Consider the following 13,601-nt stretch of genomic DNA (forward strand, 5'->3'; position numbering starts at 1 on the left):
AACTTCTCTGAGACTCAGCATGGTTTCCTGAGTAGTCTTTAGCCTTTTGTAGTGACCAGATCAGAGAAGCTGTGCAGTCCATAGTCTTGCACACAGAAGGGGCTCACACTTAATTTGTCCTGTTCTTCTGTGGACCTTGTGGTCTACCGTGCAGCGCCTCCTATGACTACCATGGCTAAGCAGTCCTCCCTGCGAGACCTTTGGGATAAGGGGTCAGGTTGGTCCTAAGCTTTGGAAAATGAGAGGACCACCCTCTCCTGAGCAAGTCCTTCTCTCCAACAGCTGTCCATCCCAACAGGCCACACCAGAAGCCTGATGTGGGACAACACTTTTCCTGGGGAAAATCTACTCACCTCAGATATAGAACCCAAGACAGATCAAAGTACACCACCAAAGTCCAACTTGATGAACCAATGATTTTTATTGGGGTTACTTACTTACAGGAGCAGGAAATGACTCAAGGACAGCTGCATCACCAAAGCCCACCAAGCATGCATGACAGTTCACAAAGCTGGGAACCCGGAGTATACTGCACAGCACTCAGGCAGCTCAACAGGTTGTAGTGTCCTTCCAGGTGTCTTGCTGGTCTAAACCTCTTCTAGACATCCAGGCAGCTGTTCTGGTCTCAGAATCTTCTTTATAGCTCACCTTGTGTGAATCTTCTCCAGAGCTCAGATTCACTGCCTCTGAGAGAGGCTCAGCTTTGTTTACTCTAGTAGAGAGGAGCCCAGTGAGTCTGGTTGGTTTCAGGTACTTCCTGAAGTTATCTTGAGCTGTTCCTGTTCCTTAAAGAGCTTCCTTGCTTCTCTATTTCAGTCTCAGAGGAAGCAGTTACACAACACTCTACCCCTTTCTTAGGTTCTTTTTGCCCCTCTTTTGAGATGATCCCAGAGCCTTGGAAGGACTATTGATGTCCACCTATGGCTAAGAAAGAGGCCACTGTGCCACAGTGACAGTCCCTTGTTCTCAGTTGCTTCACCAGTGACTGAGTTAACAAATGCCTTAGGAGGCAATCACACACTGGCAGTGTCACAGGCCCAAATCCCAGCAGTTAGTAAAACAGTATTAGCTGCTTCCCCATTAGGACTTTTGACCTCCCCGGATACAGGATTTGTCCTGACTTTTGTACCAAATGTGAACTCCATCTTGTGGAGAGGGCCTTAAATTGGATTGAAGGCTTAATTACTTCCTGTAATCCTTGGTCATGCTCTCTGAGCCATTAGATTTCCATATCCTCGATCTCCCTACTTCACACCTGATAAACTCAGTGGGCCTGAACTTACTTTGCTCATACTCAGGGTCAAGGAGGAACAAGGCCAGGCTCTCCCAGATGTACCTGCTGGCTCCCTGGACAGAGCTGCTCTGGGTTGGCACTGTGGATATAGCTGTAGATGCTGACTCTCCATCCACCATACCTGGTTGTTGGGGCATTCCTGAGTGTGCAAACCATCTCTACCCCTGTATAACCTTTTGATGGAGGTAAATATACTCTTCTTGGTCTAGGAGGATAATTATTGTCATGGTTTGTATATGCTCAGCTCAGGGGAGTGGCAAGGTTAGAAGGCATGACTCTGTTGGAGTAGGCATGTCACTGTGGATGTGGACTATCAGACCCTCACCCTAGCTTCCTGGAAGGCAGTCTTCTCCTGGCAGCCTTCAGATGAAGATGTAGAACTCTCAGCTCCTCCTGCACCATGCCTGCCTGAATGCTGCCATGCTCCCTCCTTGATGATAATGGACTGAACCTCTGAACCTGTAAGCCAGCCCCAATTAAATGTTGTCCTTATAAGAGTTGCCTGGGTTCGGTCCCCAACTCTGGAAAAAAAAAAAAAAAAGAGTTGCCTTGGTTATGGTGTCTGTTCACATCGGTAAAACCTTAAGACAGTTTACCCACCCCTGGGGCAGGCTTGATCATCTGCACCTGTATTGTTCTGTCACGGGTGTCTTCTCTGCGCTGCTCCTCAGGCCTTCCTTAGACACGATCTGGCTTCCTATCAGTTTTCTCCTTAGGAACTCCAGTTCCACACAAATCTCATCACATCTGTCTCCAGGGTAACCTAGTCAAACCTCGTCCTCTGCTTCACCTTTCTCTCCTCACCTCTAGGATGCTCTCTCGGTTTACAAACTCTGGCTAGCAGTTGGCCTAAGCCACTGAGATCTGCCAAAGCCTTTCCTGTTTTGTAAAGATCTTGCTCTGCCAACAGACTCAGCAAAGCCACTAATGCTCCACACCAGCCTCGAGGTCCCCACTGGATCAGCCTTTCCTCTGTGAGTAGTTCCTTCTAGCCCAGTGAACGGGGGTTCAAACACAACTCCTCTAATTCCTACTCCTTCAGCAGTGTCTGTTCCTAGTATATTATCCTCTAGGCCCTGTGACTTATGAGGACCTGAGATGGAGACAACTGTCCCCAATGGCTTTGATAAGCCTGTCTATCACAGCCTGCGTTCCCTCCCACTGTCTCGGGCCACGCAGCCTTTGCCTTAAGGAGGCTTGAGGAATTCTATTACTCCGTTCTCCTGCCTCCACGGCAAGTCAGACAGATCCCGTTTGTTCCGTGTTCCAGAGCCTCACAAGTCAGGCTGGGATGGGGTCATCATCCTTTGCTCGATTAAAATTCTTCCCTAATGCCGACAGTTCGAGGGATGAGTATTTCCTGATCACACTAGTCTCTGGCTTTGTAGCCTGGTTAATGCCCCCATCGGCCTGCTGGCTTAGATTTCCCCTCGTTTCCTACTGACAGTTGGACTGGAGAGGCATCTTTCAATGCTTTTGTTCTCTCCCTCTCATCAGATCAAAAGCTAACACTGGGGTATGCTACCCCATCTCTTTCTTGTTGCAACTCTACACAACGAAGCTCCTGCTTGACCTCAGATGCATTTCTAACTACACGCACTCTCTACCCTTGCTTGCCAACAGCCTGGGCTCTTGTGCGCTAGTCTCAGAGATGGCAAATCTTCCTCTAAACCTTTAACTTTCTCCATACTCACATGGTGGACGCCACTCAGCAGGCGGGTGTGCCATATAACACAGATGTTGACTGCTGGGATTTCTCCCCTAAAACAGTCCCAGCAGGTCAGACTTAGGTGCATATCTCACTACCCACAGCGAGAAGCACGCAACTGCTGTCACGGCACAAAGGTTCCCTAACGCACAAAGGAAGGGCTCCTCCACGGACAACTCTATTTTTTTTTTCTTTTTTCTTTTTTTTTTTCGGAGCTGGGGACCGAACCCAGGGCCTTGCGCTTGCTAGGCAAGCGCTCTACCACTGAGCTAAATCCCCAACCCCTATTTTTTTTAAAGATTTATTTATTTATTTTATGTGAGTACACTGTCGTTGTCTTCAGACACACCAGAAGAGGACATTGGATCCCATTATAGACGGTTGCGAGCCACCGTGTGGTTGCTGGGAATTGAACTCAGGACCTCTGGAAGAGCAGTCAGGGCTCTTAATCCCTGATCTCCAGACAACTCTTTTTTTTTTTTTAAATATTTATTTATTATATATTAGGTACATTGTAGCTGTCTTCAGACACACCAGAGGAGGGTATCATATCTCATTACAGATGGTTGTGAGCCACCATGTGGTTGCTGGGATTTGAACTTAGGACCTCTGGAAGAGCAGTCAGTGCTCTTAACCACTGAGCCATCTCTCCAGCTCCCTCCAGACAACTCTTTATCAGAATTTCCTCTGCAGATGTTCCTTCCTCAGGCTGCTCAATCCTCAGTTGCTGGCCCTGCAACCCACAGCCAAAACTAAGCACTCATTCCTCCCCATCGTGGGTTTGGTTGTGTCCTGTTCAGGTGCCAATTACACTGGGTAACAAAACTTTTCCTGGGGGACACAACACGCATGTCTACTCATCCCAGATAGAGAACCCATGAAAGACCAAAGTGCTGACACCACCAAAATCCAACTTGGCGAACCCATGAGGGTATTTGTCGTTGTTATGTTTTGGTTTCGTTTGGCTTTTGGCGGGAGGTGGGGGGTAGGGGGAGTTGGATGTTTTAGACAGGGTCTGTGTAACCTTGGCTGTCCTGGAACTTCTTGTATAAACCAGGCTGGCCTTGAATTCACAGAGATCCACATGCCTCCCTGCTCCCAGTATGCCACCCTCCCCCAGCTGAACCATTGAGCTTTATTAAAATTTCTTACAGGAATATGGGTGAGGGATCACTTGCAGAAGCAGAAACAACTCAAAGACAGCTGCATCATCAAAGCCCACCCCAACATGGATGACAGCTCACAAAGCTGGGAACCTGGAGAATACTGCACAGCCTGCAGGTGACTCAACATGTTGGAAATTGTCCTTCCAGGTGCCCCTGTTGGTCTAAACATTTTCCAGGTACCCACTGCTGGTTTCTGCTTCTTTCAGGAAGTAGGCTGGTCTCAAAGCCTTTGCAGCTTAGCTTCACTTCCTTTAAGAAGGAGGGAGGGGCCTAGTGAATCTGGTCAGTTTCAGGGACTTCCTGAAACTATTTCAAGTTGCCTTTTCTTCCTACTAAAGGAGCCTCCCGGATGAAATGTTTCAATTTCAGAGGAAACAATTACAAAATAAAGCCCCAGGCCAAGCAGGACAGGCCAGGGAAAATTAAGAGGTAAGCTGGTTTTGTGTCTCCATATCTACCCTGCTAGACTGGAAGGTGGCTAAGGAGGACCCATTTGAGAGTGAGGATTCATTCACACTGGTCTTGTCCTGTGCCTGTTCCACCAGCAGCTATTCTAGCCAGGACCCACATGGTCAAGAATCCCTTCAGCATCCTTGTTTCCTCAGGAGGCCCCACACTCCAGAGCACTCACTCCTGATGAACATTCACATTCTTCTCCCACTCCCAGAAGTCCTTCTCCGAAGCTGCCTGACACTCAGGCAACAACAAAACCCCTTTCTCTGCTCCTTCACAGCCAACCCTAGAACCTCTGGTTTGTCTTAAAATCCCAGAATCGGTCCTCTTCTTTCCCACATTCAAACAGCACATCCATTTGCAGGCAGACGCTGAGGCGCAACGGCGACCAGGAGTGAAGGAGCCTTAGACCGGCCTCTCCTGCCTTGGCAGCTCTTTTCCAACGGGTTTTGGAAAGAACGCACTGCCCCGCTCCCTCTTTTTTATTTTTCCACAAGTCTTTTTGAAAATACATTCTAAAATATTTGCCTGTGTAGGAGAAATACATTTATTTAGACAGGAATGGAAAAAAGATGCCGCTAGCAGTTTTTCCATGGAGGCTTCCAGCCCACAGAGGTCTCTCTATAAATACTCTTAGCCCAACCTGCCTCAATTATCTACTCTATAATAAAGCAGATAGCAACGTGTGAAACGCTAACGCTCTGGGCCAGCCTGAAGAGACTGGCTGAGGTGGTTGAGGGGCCGGAGGCCCAAGTGACATGTGATGGACCCTGGTCACTGGGTGATCTGAACAGCTGTGGACAAACCCTGGACACAGACAACACCCAGGGATTCTTGGCTCTCCTTGTTCTTCCCCAGCTGTGGGACTCCAAGGGAGTGACTGCCCTACTCTGTGCTCCTGTTTCCTCCTTGGAGACACACACACACGGTTACATACCTGTCTCACAGCAGCCTCATGAAGACAGTGTCTTTGATAGCAGACTTAAAGTATGTAGCAGGAGGGTGACAGGCAGTGTCAGATCTGCTGTGTCTACTCAGGGGACCCTGAGGGAGTGCCGGGGCTGGGATTCCTGTCTTGGAGCTGTCCTTGCAAAAAATGCTTAGCTTAGCTTTGCCCAGCCAGTGTTTATTTCGTGCCTGAGGGGGGGGGCGGGGCGGCTGCACAGATAGAGCATGGTAACCTCTTAAGTGTCACAACAGATCTATAAATAGCCCCACTGTGGCTCCCTTAACTGGCTTCCTTAGCTAGTCAGTGGCCAAGCAGCCTCACAGTCTGGCTTTCTAACTCCCAGAAGGCACTCATCATGGTGCCCCCTCCTCCACCACAATCATCCCCTGCTCAAATCCCAGGACCACTTCCCAGCTCCTCTTGCAGACAGGAGAGCAGAGGGGCCAGGTAGATCATTCAGTCCTTTGTAAGGCTGGACTTCTAGGAGCAGTTAAGGATGAGCAGTCCTCATTAGAGCTAACCCACACTCTGGAGGGTTCCTAAGACAGGGAGACAAACAGTCCTGCAGCAAAGAGCTGGTTTTACTATGAGGGGACATCTACACAGTCCAGGCAAGAGGACTCCAGTTGGCTTGGCAATAAGGAAGGGTATGTGAGGGAAGAGGGGCAATCCCAGAGCCACCCCGGAGGAAGAGAATGCAGGATACAGTGAGAAAAAGACAAACCTAGAAATGGAGAGAACACCCTGGAGGTTAGGCTGTCTCAAATTTCAAGAGTACGAGACAGGGACAGGATAGAAGTCCCAAGGGTGGAAAAACAGTAAGCCATGGTGAGCCACAAGGTCCAAGGCCATCTAACGCAGTTGGTGACCTGGATTCAGCTGCCCATAGTTGAGGAGCCACGATGTTACCTCACATCCTCCCTGCCTGGGTGAGAGGATGTGGAGGGGTTAACTGGGCCCAGAGGGACTCCCCTGCCTAGGTCTCACCCAGAATGTGCCTGGGGCTGTAAAGGGGATTCCCTTCATAGGTCCCTTCCTCAGCCTCAGGATCAATAACTACTTGACTGGGGTCCCCCGCCTCTCCCCAGGTTTAATCATACACTCAAGGGCAAAAAACCAGGGTCACCTAAGACTATCCGAGGGACTATCCCAGGGTTCTAGAAGGCCACTGGAATGGGGGTGGAGAGAAAGACCATCTTTACTTCCTGGTGCTTCGCCAAGTGTTTCCACATCTGTTGTCACTGAGGATCATCTGGGTCAACATGAGAAAGTGGCCCAGGTCACCAGGCCGGAAATGAGGGAAGTTTAAGAAAGATTTCCCATAAATCAAAACCAGGGCTCTTGATTAAAAACACATCAAAACCCTCTGTAACTTTAGAGTTACAAAATCATCGCCCTCACCCCCCCCCAACACACACACTCGTCAACAACAGCAAAGGCTGCAGAGATGCGTGGTTGACAAAGTGCGAAGTCCGTAATTGCATTCCCAGAGGAGCTGGAGCTCGGTCATCCTCCGGTGTCAGATTCCAAATTTCTGTCACCTCGCCGGAGACCGGATTTGGCCCGAGCTCCCCTCCCCAGGTCCCGCCACCGGAACACCGAGCCGGAAGAAACTCGGCGGGCCACGAAGCAAAGCCGAGCCCTGGGCGAGCCATGCCCCAGCTGCCAGCTCCGGCCCCTGCACGCCGGGTGCGGTCGGGGAAGCCGCTACGTCACCGCGCAGTCCGCAGGGAGCCCGGCGGGCGAGCCAGGATTCCATTACATCACCCAAGCCGCGCTGTAAACACTGCTGCAGCCATTGGCTGCCGCACCGCCCTCGCAGCCAATGGCGTGAGAGCATGCAAATCGTCGTTGAGCCAACGCTTCCTTTGGCGCTGGTGTATGCAAATAGACGTCATTGCCCGGGTGGGGGTGGCCTGGCCCGGGCAGAAGGTGGGTGGGGGTGTGTGGAAACTTGTAGCGCGGCTGGTTTGGAGACTTGGCATCTAAATCTGTTCCAGCCAGTCCCGAGGGGCACGGAGTGCGACTAAAGGTGAATGTCCTCAATTCTTAGGCGCTTTTCCGTTAGACCCACACAAGCAATGGTGCAAAAATGAAGTTAACTACTAGGCGTGGTTAACTTAGGAGTTGGCCAGCCTGAGCTACAAGAAATCCTGCCGGCGTAAAGCAAAACAGAAGGGCTGGGGAAATAGTTCAGCTGTCCAGGGCTCCAGCAGCTCTAAGAGGACTCGGGTTTGGGTCCTCACAATGGTCTTTAACTCCAGTCCAGGAGTTAACCTCAGTTAACTTCAGTTAACCCGGGTTGCACCTGGTGCACATACATACACACACACACACACACACAGAGGCAAAAATTCACACATGTAAAATAAGTAGACGTTTACGGTTTGGATTTGTTCGTTTGTGTTCTGTTTGTTTGTTTAAACAATAACCAAAAATACAACCACTTGGAAGCAGGAAGGGAGAAAGAAAAGAGAGATAGCTAGGTTCAAAAAGCTGAACCACGCTTCCCAGAATGCTCAGGTCAAACCCCAGTGAGAAGATGCCACGAAGAAGGAAACAGCCAACTCAGGAGTCCTGGGATATCTGAAATCGATAAGAAGGATAGAGGTGAGTATAGAGGTTTACAGAAGTACCTCAGGAAACTGGGGTGGTGGGGAGATGAAGGGCAGAAAATGCCCATGATCTGCTATATGCAAACAGGAGGCCCAGGGAAGGTCGACTTGCATCTCAATGTGAGTCTGAAGGACCAGGAACCCCATATGGAGTGAATGCTCAGTTCAAGATGAGAGTGAACTCCAGTTCCCCTCAGGCTTTTGCTCTCCGGGCTCTTTGTGGATCAATGGGACATTTAACTGCAGGTTGTTATTGAGAGAGAGATACAACGTGTCCTTCTATGGAAACAGTGTTTTGCTTTTGTTTTTGAAACAAAATATCACTATGTACCCCTGCCTGACCTGGAACTCACTCTGTAGACCAGGCTAGCCTGGGATTCACAGAGATCTGTCTCCCTCTGCTCCTGGGTGCTAGGATTAAAGGTGTACACTACTATGTCCAGCATGAATCATCTTTTAAACAGAGGGGGAAGATTCCAAACTGAAGAAACAGTACCTGGGAAAGGCAGAGCTGGGCCAGAGCATGGCTCCTTAAAGCAACAGAATAAGATACAGGCTTTGAGGGCCTAGAGAGATAGCTCAGTGGTTAAGAGAACTGACTGCTCTTCCAGAGGTCCTGAGTTCAAACCCAAGCTTGTGGTTTACAACCATCTGTAATGAGATCTGATGCCCTTTTCTGATACATCTGAAGACAGCTGTGGTGTACATATATAGAGTAAATTAAAAAGAGAGAGAGAGAGAGAGAGAGAGAGAGAGAGAGAGAGAGAGAGAGAGAGAAAACTGTGACCCCAAGAAGCTGTCACATGCTAAGAAGAAACAAGGCAGGGTTCACATTCGGGGCTCTGTGGCCTCATAGGCACACTGAGGCCAGCACACTGTGGCCACAGGGTTCACATGCTGCCCCTGTGGCCTCACAGGCACATTGTGGCTGCTGTTGCCTCCCAGAGAGGAAGCTGAAGTGGTTTTTTCTGACTTCCATGTCTTACTACAGAGATGGGGCCAGAAAATAAATAATTGTAATTTTTGCTTAATAGATTTCAACATGTTATAAAAAGCAAGACCTTGGACTGGAGAGATGGCTTAGGGGTTAAGAGCATGGACTGCTCTTCCAGAATTCCTGAGTTCAATTTCCAGCAACCACATGGTGGCTCACAACCATTTGTAATGGGATCTGATGTCCTCTTCTGGTGTGTCCGAAGACAGTGATAGTGTGCTCACATATATAAAATAATAAAAAAGAAAAAAAAAAAAGCAAGACCTATGGCTGGCTGGAGAGATGGCTCAGTCATAAGAGTGGGCTATTCTTCCAGAGGACCCAGGTTCAATTCCTAGTGCCTACATAGCAGCTCACAACTGTGTGCACATCCAAACCCAAGGGATTCGACAGCCTCTCCTAGCCTCTGCATAAGTGGCATGCACACACAGGCTGTCTTGGGGTTTCTATTGCTGTGACAAAACACTGTGAACAAAAGCCACTTGAGGAGGAACCCGGAGGGAAGAGCTAATGCAGAGACCATCAAGAAGTTCTGCTTACTGGCTGCTCCTCACAGCTTGTTTTTTATAACACCCGGGACCACCAGCCCAAGGATGGTCACAAAACACTGACCTCCCAAATCAGTCACTAATTAAGGACATTGGCCACAAGCTTGACTATAGACCAATCTGGTGGGGGTATTTTCTCAGTTGAGGTTCCTTCTTCCAAAATGACTCTAGCCTGTGCCAGATTGACATAGAAACTAGCCACCACTTCAGGCAAAACTCTCTCTCTCTCTCTCTCTCTCTCACTCACACACACACACACACACACACACACACACACACACACACACACACACAGAGATAATATATATATATGTGTAACCTTTTTTTTTTTCTTTTCTTTTTTTTTTTTTTTTTTTGAGGAAACAGGAAGTAGAAGGGAAAAGAGCCTCTAGCTCAGGGTAGAACCTAAGGCATGCTGGGGTAGAAATGACTCCTGCAGGGGCGGCTCTGGAGCCTGTGGGAGGACTGACCTGCTGGTACCGGTGATTAGCTGGATCTTGTGTGCTGTCCACGGTTGCCAAGAAACGATGTTCCTACTGCTCTCAGTCACCGAGCCAGCTCTGGTTACTGCTGACAGGCCCCACAGGGGAGTGCCTGGAGAGTCACGCAGGCAGAGGGTGCCAGAGGAGACCAAGTGTGGTGTTTCCTCTTAGGGAACCTGGGTTAACTTTGGGGCCCGTGTCCTCTGGGCCTTGAGCTGTACTCAGAAAATCCAGGACCTATGAACTCCCAAGGAAGGTGCGGAGTACTGGGCAGGACCTAGGCCTGGGCAGGCTCTGGGAGTGAGCAGACACCAGAGGTGGGAGGGGTCCTGTGCTCTACCCACTGAGCTACACCCTCAGCCTTATTTGGTTGTTTATTTATTTTTCTCTACCGTTAAGCAATAGCCACAGTCTTTTTAATTTTCACTTTGAAACAGAGTCTATATACAGGTTCTGGAGCCCTGGATAGAACTCACTCTGTAGCCCAGGCAAGCCTTGAATGTCTAATCCCCCTGCCTCATCTCCATGAGTAACTGGGATTACAAGCATGCATCACCGGGCTTGACAGATATTAAAAGTTACAAAGAAGGGTGGTCATACTCGTCATAATCATTACCTATGATGATTGAAACCCAGCTCACCTTAAACCAGTTGGTTCTCAGAAGTGTGTACAGGGGCCTGTCAGGAATAAAGGCTTGTGCCTGATCCCTAGAGCATGTGTTTGGCTCTCCCCTCACCAGGGGCCATGAGAGTGTGTGGGTACTTCCTCATACCTGAGGATGGGGGGCGGGGTCACAACACCGTGACTCAGTGGGCTACAGTGGGTAGGCTGGAACAGCTGCAGGATCCTGGGGCCTCAGGCCTCTGCCCCTACCATGTCTTCCCAGATCCCTTTGCCTGGTGTCTTTGGCTCCCTTTCTCTTCACCTGAAAACCCTTGGCAGAGGACCCAGAAGAGGCTAGTGCCGAGATGTGCTGATGAGCCTCTCCAAGGACGAGAAAGGGCTTCCTGTAGAGGCAGACCAGGCTGTCGGCCTTCTAGGATGCTGCAGGTGGACTCAGGGTGGCTGTCAGCAGCCTTGGGTGTGCAGGCTGTGAGCAAGACGATGATCCAGGCACTCACACCATAAACGCCCCGACACGGAGCTGAGTTAGGACTTTTCCTGAACACCAGGCAGGGCCACTTTCCCGGGAAGGGCTGGGAACCTGAGCTATGGCAGTCCCTCAGGTCACTTCAGGAGCAGCTGGCCGTCAGCTGACGATCCTACAGACCATTCATCATGTCCCCGAGCCCATTCTGCTGAGCCGTGATTATTTCCACGTGTGGACAGAGTGCAGATTATGTAACAGGCTAGGAAGTAGAAGATGAGTGGAAAGGGGCTTGGGGCAGGGATGGGTCTGTTCTCACCTTCTCCAGTCAGAGAGTAGCACCGCAGAGTACAGAAGGAGCAGAGGCTCTAAGGGAATCAGCCACTGAGAGGAACTACACAGCCTGTCAGCCTACTTCCTACTTCTGGGCCCGGAAGAAGCCCATCCTCCCTTCCCACATATTAAACCCCCTCCCCCAAGCTCTGCTCTGCTGCTCTGGGAGAACCCTGTGCCAGTTCCCAGAGCTCTTCCTTCTCCTGTGGGTACGAGAGGTATGGTGCGAGAGGTGGAGAGGAGGGGAGTCTGGACTCAAATACCCCTTCATGATATGTTTCCAACGGGCTTTACTATAAGGAGGTGCAAGTATATCTTCAGAGGCCATTCCAGGGGCCAAATCACTGTGGTTCGAACGCCAGCGCCCCATTCTCACCCGAGTAGTCTACAAACCAACAACTTCACACCTCACCTTCCTGAGTAGAAGCACATCAGGGCATACCACCTTCTCCCCTGAGTCATGAGGATCTGAGCGGTTTGCATGCATGAGACACTTAGACGGCTCCTGGCCCGAGGTCAGCACTGTTTAAGTGTTGGCTATAATTAGACAATATCTTCAGATCACTTTCCTGGGCCTTGGCTCCTAATAAGCACTTGGTGAAAGGCACTTGTTATTTTTAACTTTCCTTCTCCCTTGCTACCTTAATCCCTTCCATAAACCCACCTTCATTTAGCCTCCCAACAGTGAAAGTGTGTGTATGTTACATTTTCTCTAATGTTAACACTTACCAAACACTTCTGTTCCGACCTCACAGCAAACCTGGGAGCTAGCAGCACGCTCAGGGGACTGCTGTCATTTTGCAGAGCCAGGGACAGGGTGGGATCTGTCTAGAAGCATCAGCTGCTAAGGGGTTTGTCCAAGTCACCAAGCAGGGTATTCTGACCTCAGGCACCGGGAGCTTGCTTCTGGGTGATATGGCCCAGGGCATGCCAGCTTCAGGCTGCCAGAACAGTTTAGCTGGGGGAGGGAGGAGAGCTTCTACTGGTTCCAGAACTGGGAACACTCCCAGAGTGAGAAGAGAAGCGCCTATGGGCTTTAAAATTATCTCTCAAAGCACCCGGAGGCTTACCAGGAGCTGTGTGGCAGTGCCCTCTACTGGCCATAAGTGGTACTGTTGGCTTTTAGAAGCGAGAACGGTGGTTCTATCTACTCATGGTTTAAACAAAATATCCAAGGCCTATTGGGTGCTAGGGCCTCTCTTAGGAACCAGAGAGGTCAAACGAAACTCTCAAAAAGTCCTGGGCATGGGGTATGGAGAAACTAATTGAGAAAGAGACACAACATTGACCTCTGGTTTCCACATATTCACATACATGTGCAGGTGTATCCGCAGGCATGTGTACACATGAATATGCACACATACAAAGCACTGGGTGTGGTGACACATATCTGTAATCCTAGAACACTATAGGCATGATGACCTGTGTAAGTTCAAATCTAACCTGCTCCACCTTTCGATTTCCAGGCGGGCCAGATGAGACCTCTTCAGAACAGAACAAACAAAGAAACTGAAGTCACCCCGTGCTACCCAGGTGAATTCCAGGTCTTTAAAAAGCCCTGGTCTTTCATGGAAATACATCATTCTATTAAAGGAATCTAGAAAAAATTAAAAATCTCTCTATATAGAATACCATTTAATAAAAAGTACAAGAGCACAGAAAATAATGAGTGGTGAGAGTACCAGATTGTCCAAAGACCAAGAACATCACATCATGGCTTCCAGGAGGCAGCAGAGTAGCCGGACCTGGGTGAAATGAGAGATTTTGTCACTTTCTGGGCCAAGGCGACAGGGGCTGAGAGAGAGTCAGTCAGCCGTGTGGCAGGGAAATGCCCAGTGCACTGGAAAAACAACGAGGCCAGGCAGAGCTGGGAAGAGAGCCCGGTCAAAGAGGCCTCCTGCCCTTTCTTTCCTTGACCGTACAGGAGGAGGAGCACCACGTGGGCTCCATTGGCTGGAGACCAATCCTGCT

The 13,601-nt window shown here is 49.7% G+C and overlaps 1 long non-coding RNA gene across 1 annotated transcript; it reads left to right on the forward strand.

Annotated features, from left to right (window-relative positions):
• The first annotated feature begins 7,516 nt into the window (after window positions 1-7,516).
• LOC116890216 lies at window positions 7,517-13,287 on the forward strand. Its single transcript, XR_004386530.1, has 3 exons — window positions 7,517-7,602; window positions 8,028-8,180; window positions 13,097-13,287. It is a non-coding gene; the product is annotated as an uncharacterized LOC116890216 (long non-coding RNA).
• The last annotated feature ends 314 nt before the right edge of the window (window positions 13,288-13,601 follow it).

This window comes from Rattus rattus, chromosome 1 (assembly GCF_011064425.1).
Source record: "Rattus rattus isolate New Zealand chromosome 1, Rrattus_CSIRO_v1, whole genome shotgun sequence".
In the NCBI taxonomy this organism is placed as follows: domain Eukaryota; kingdom Metazoa; phylum Chordata; class Mammalia; order Rodentia; family Muridae; genus Rattus; species Rattus rattus.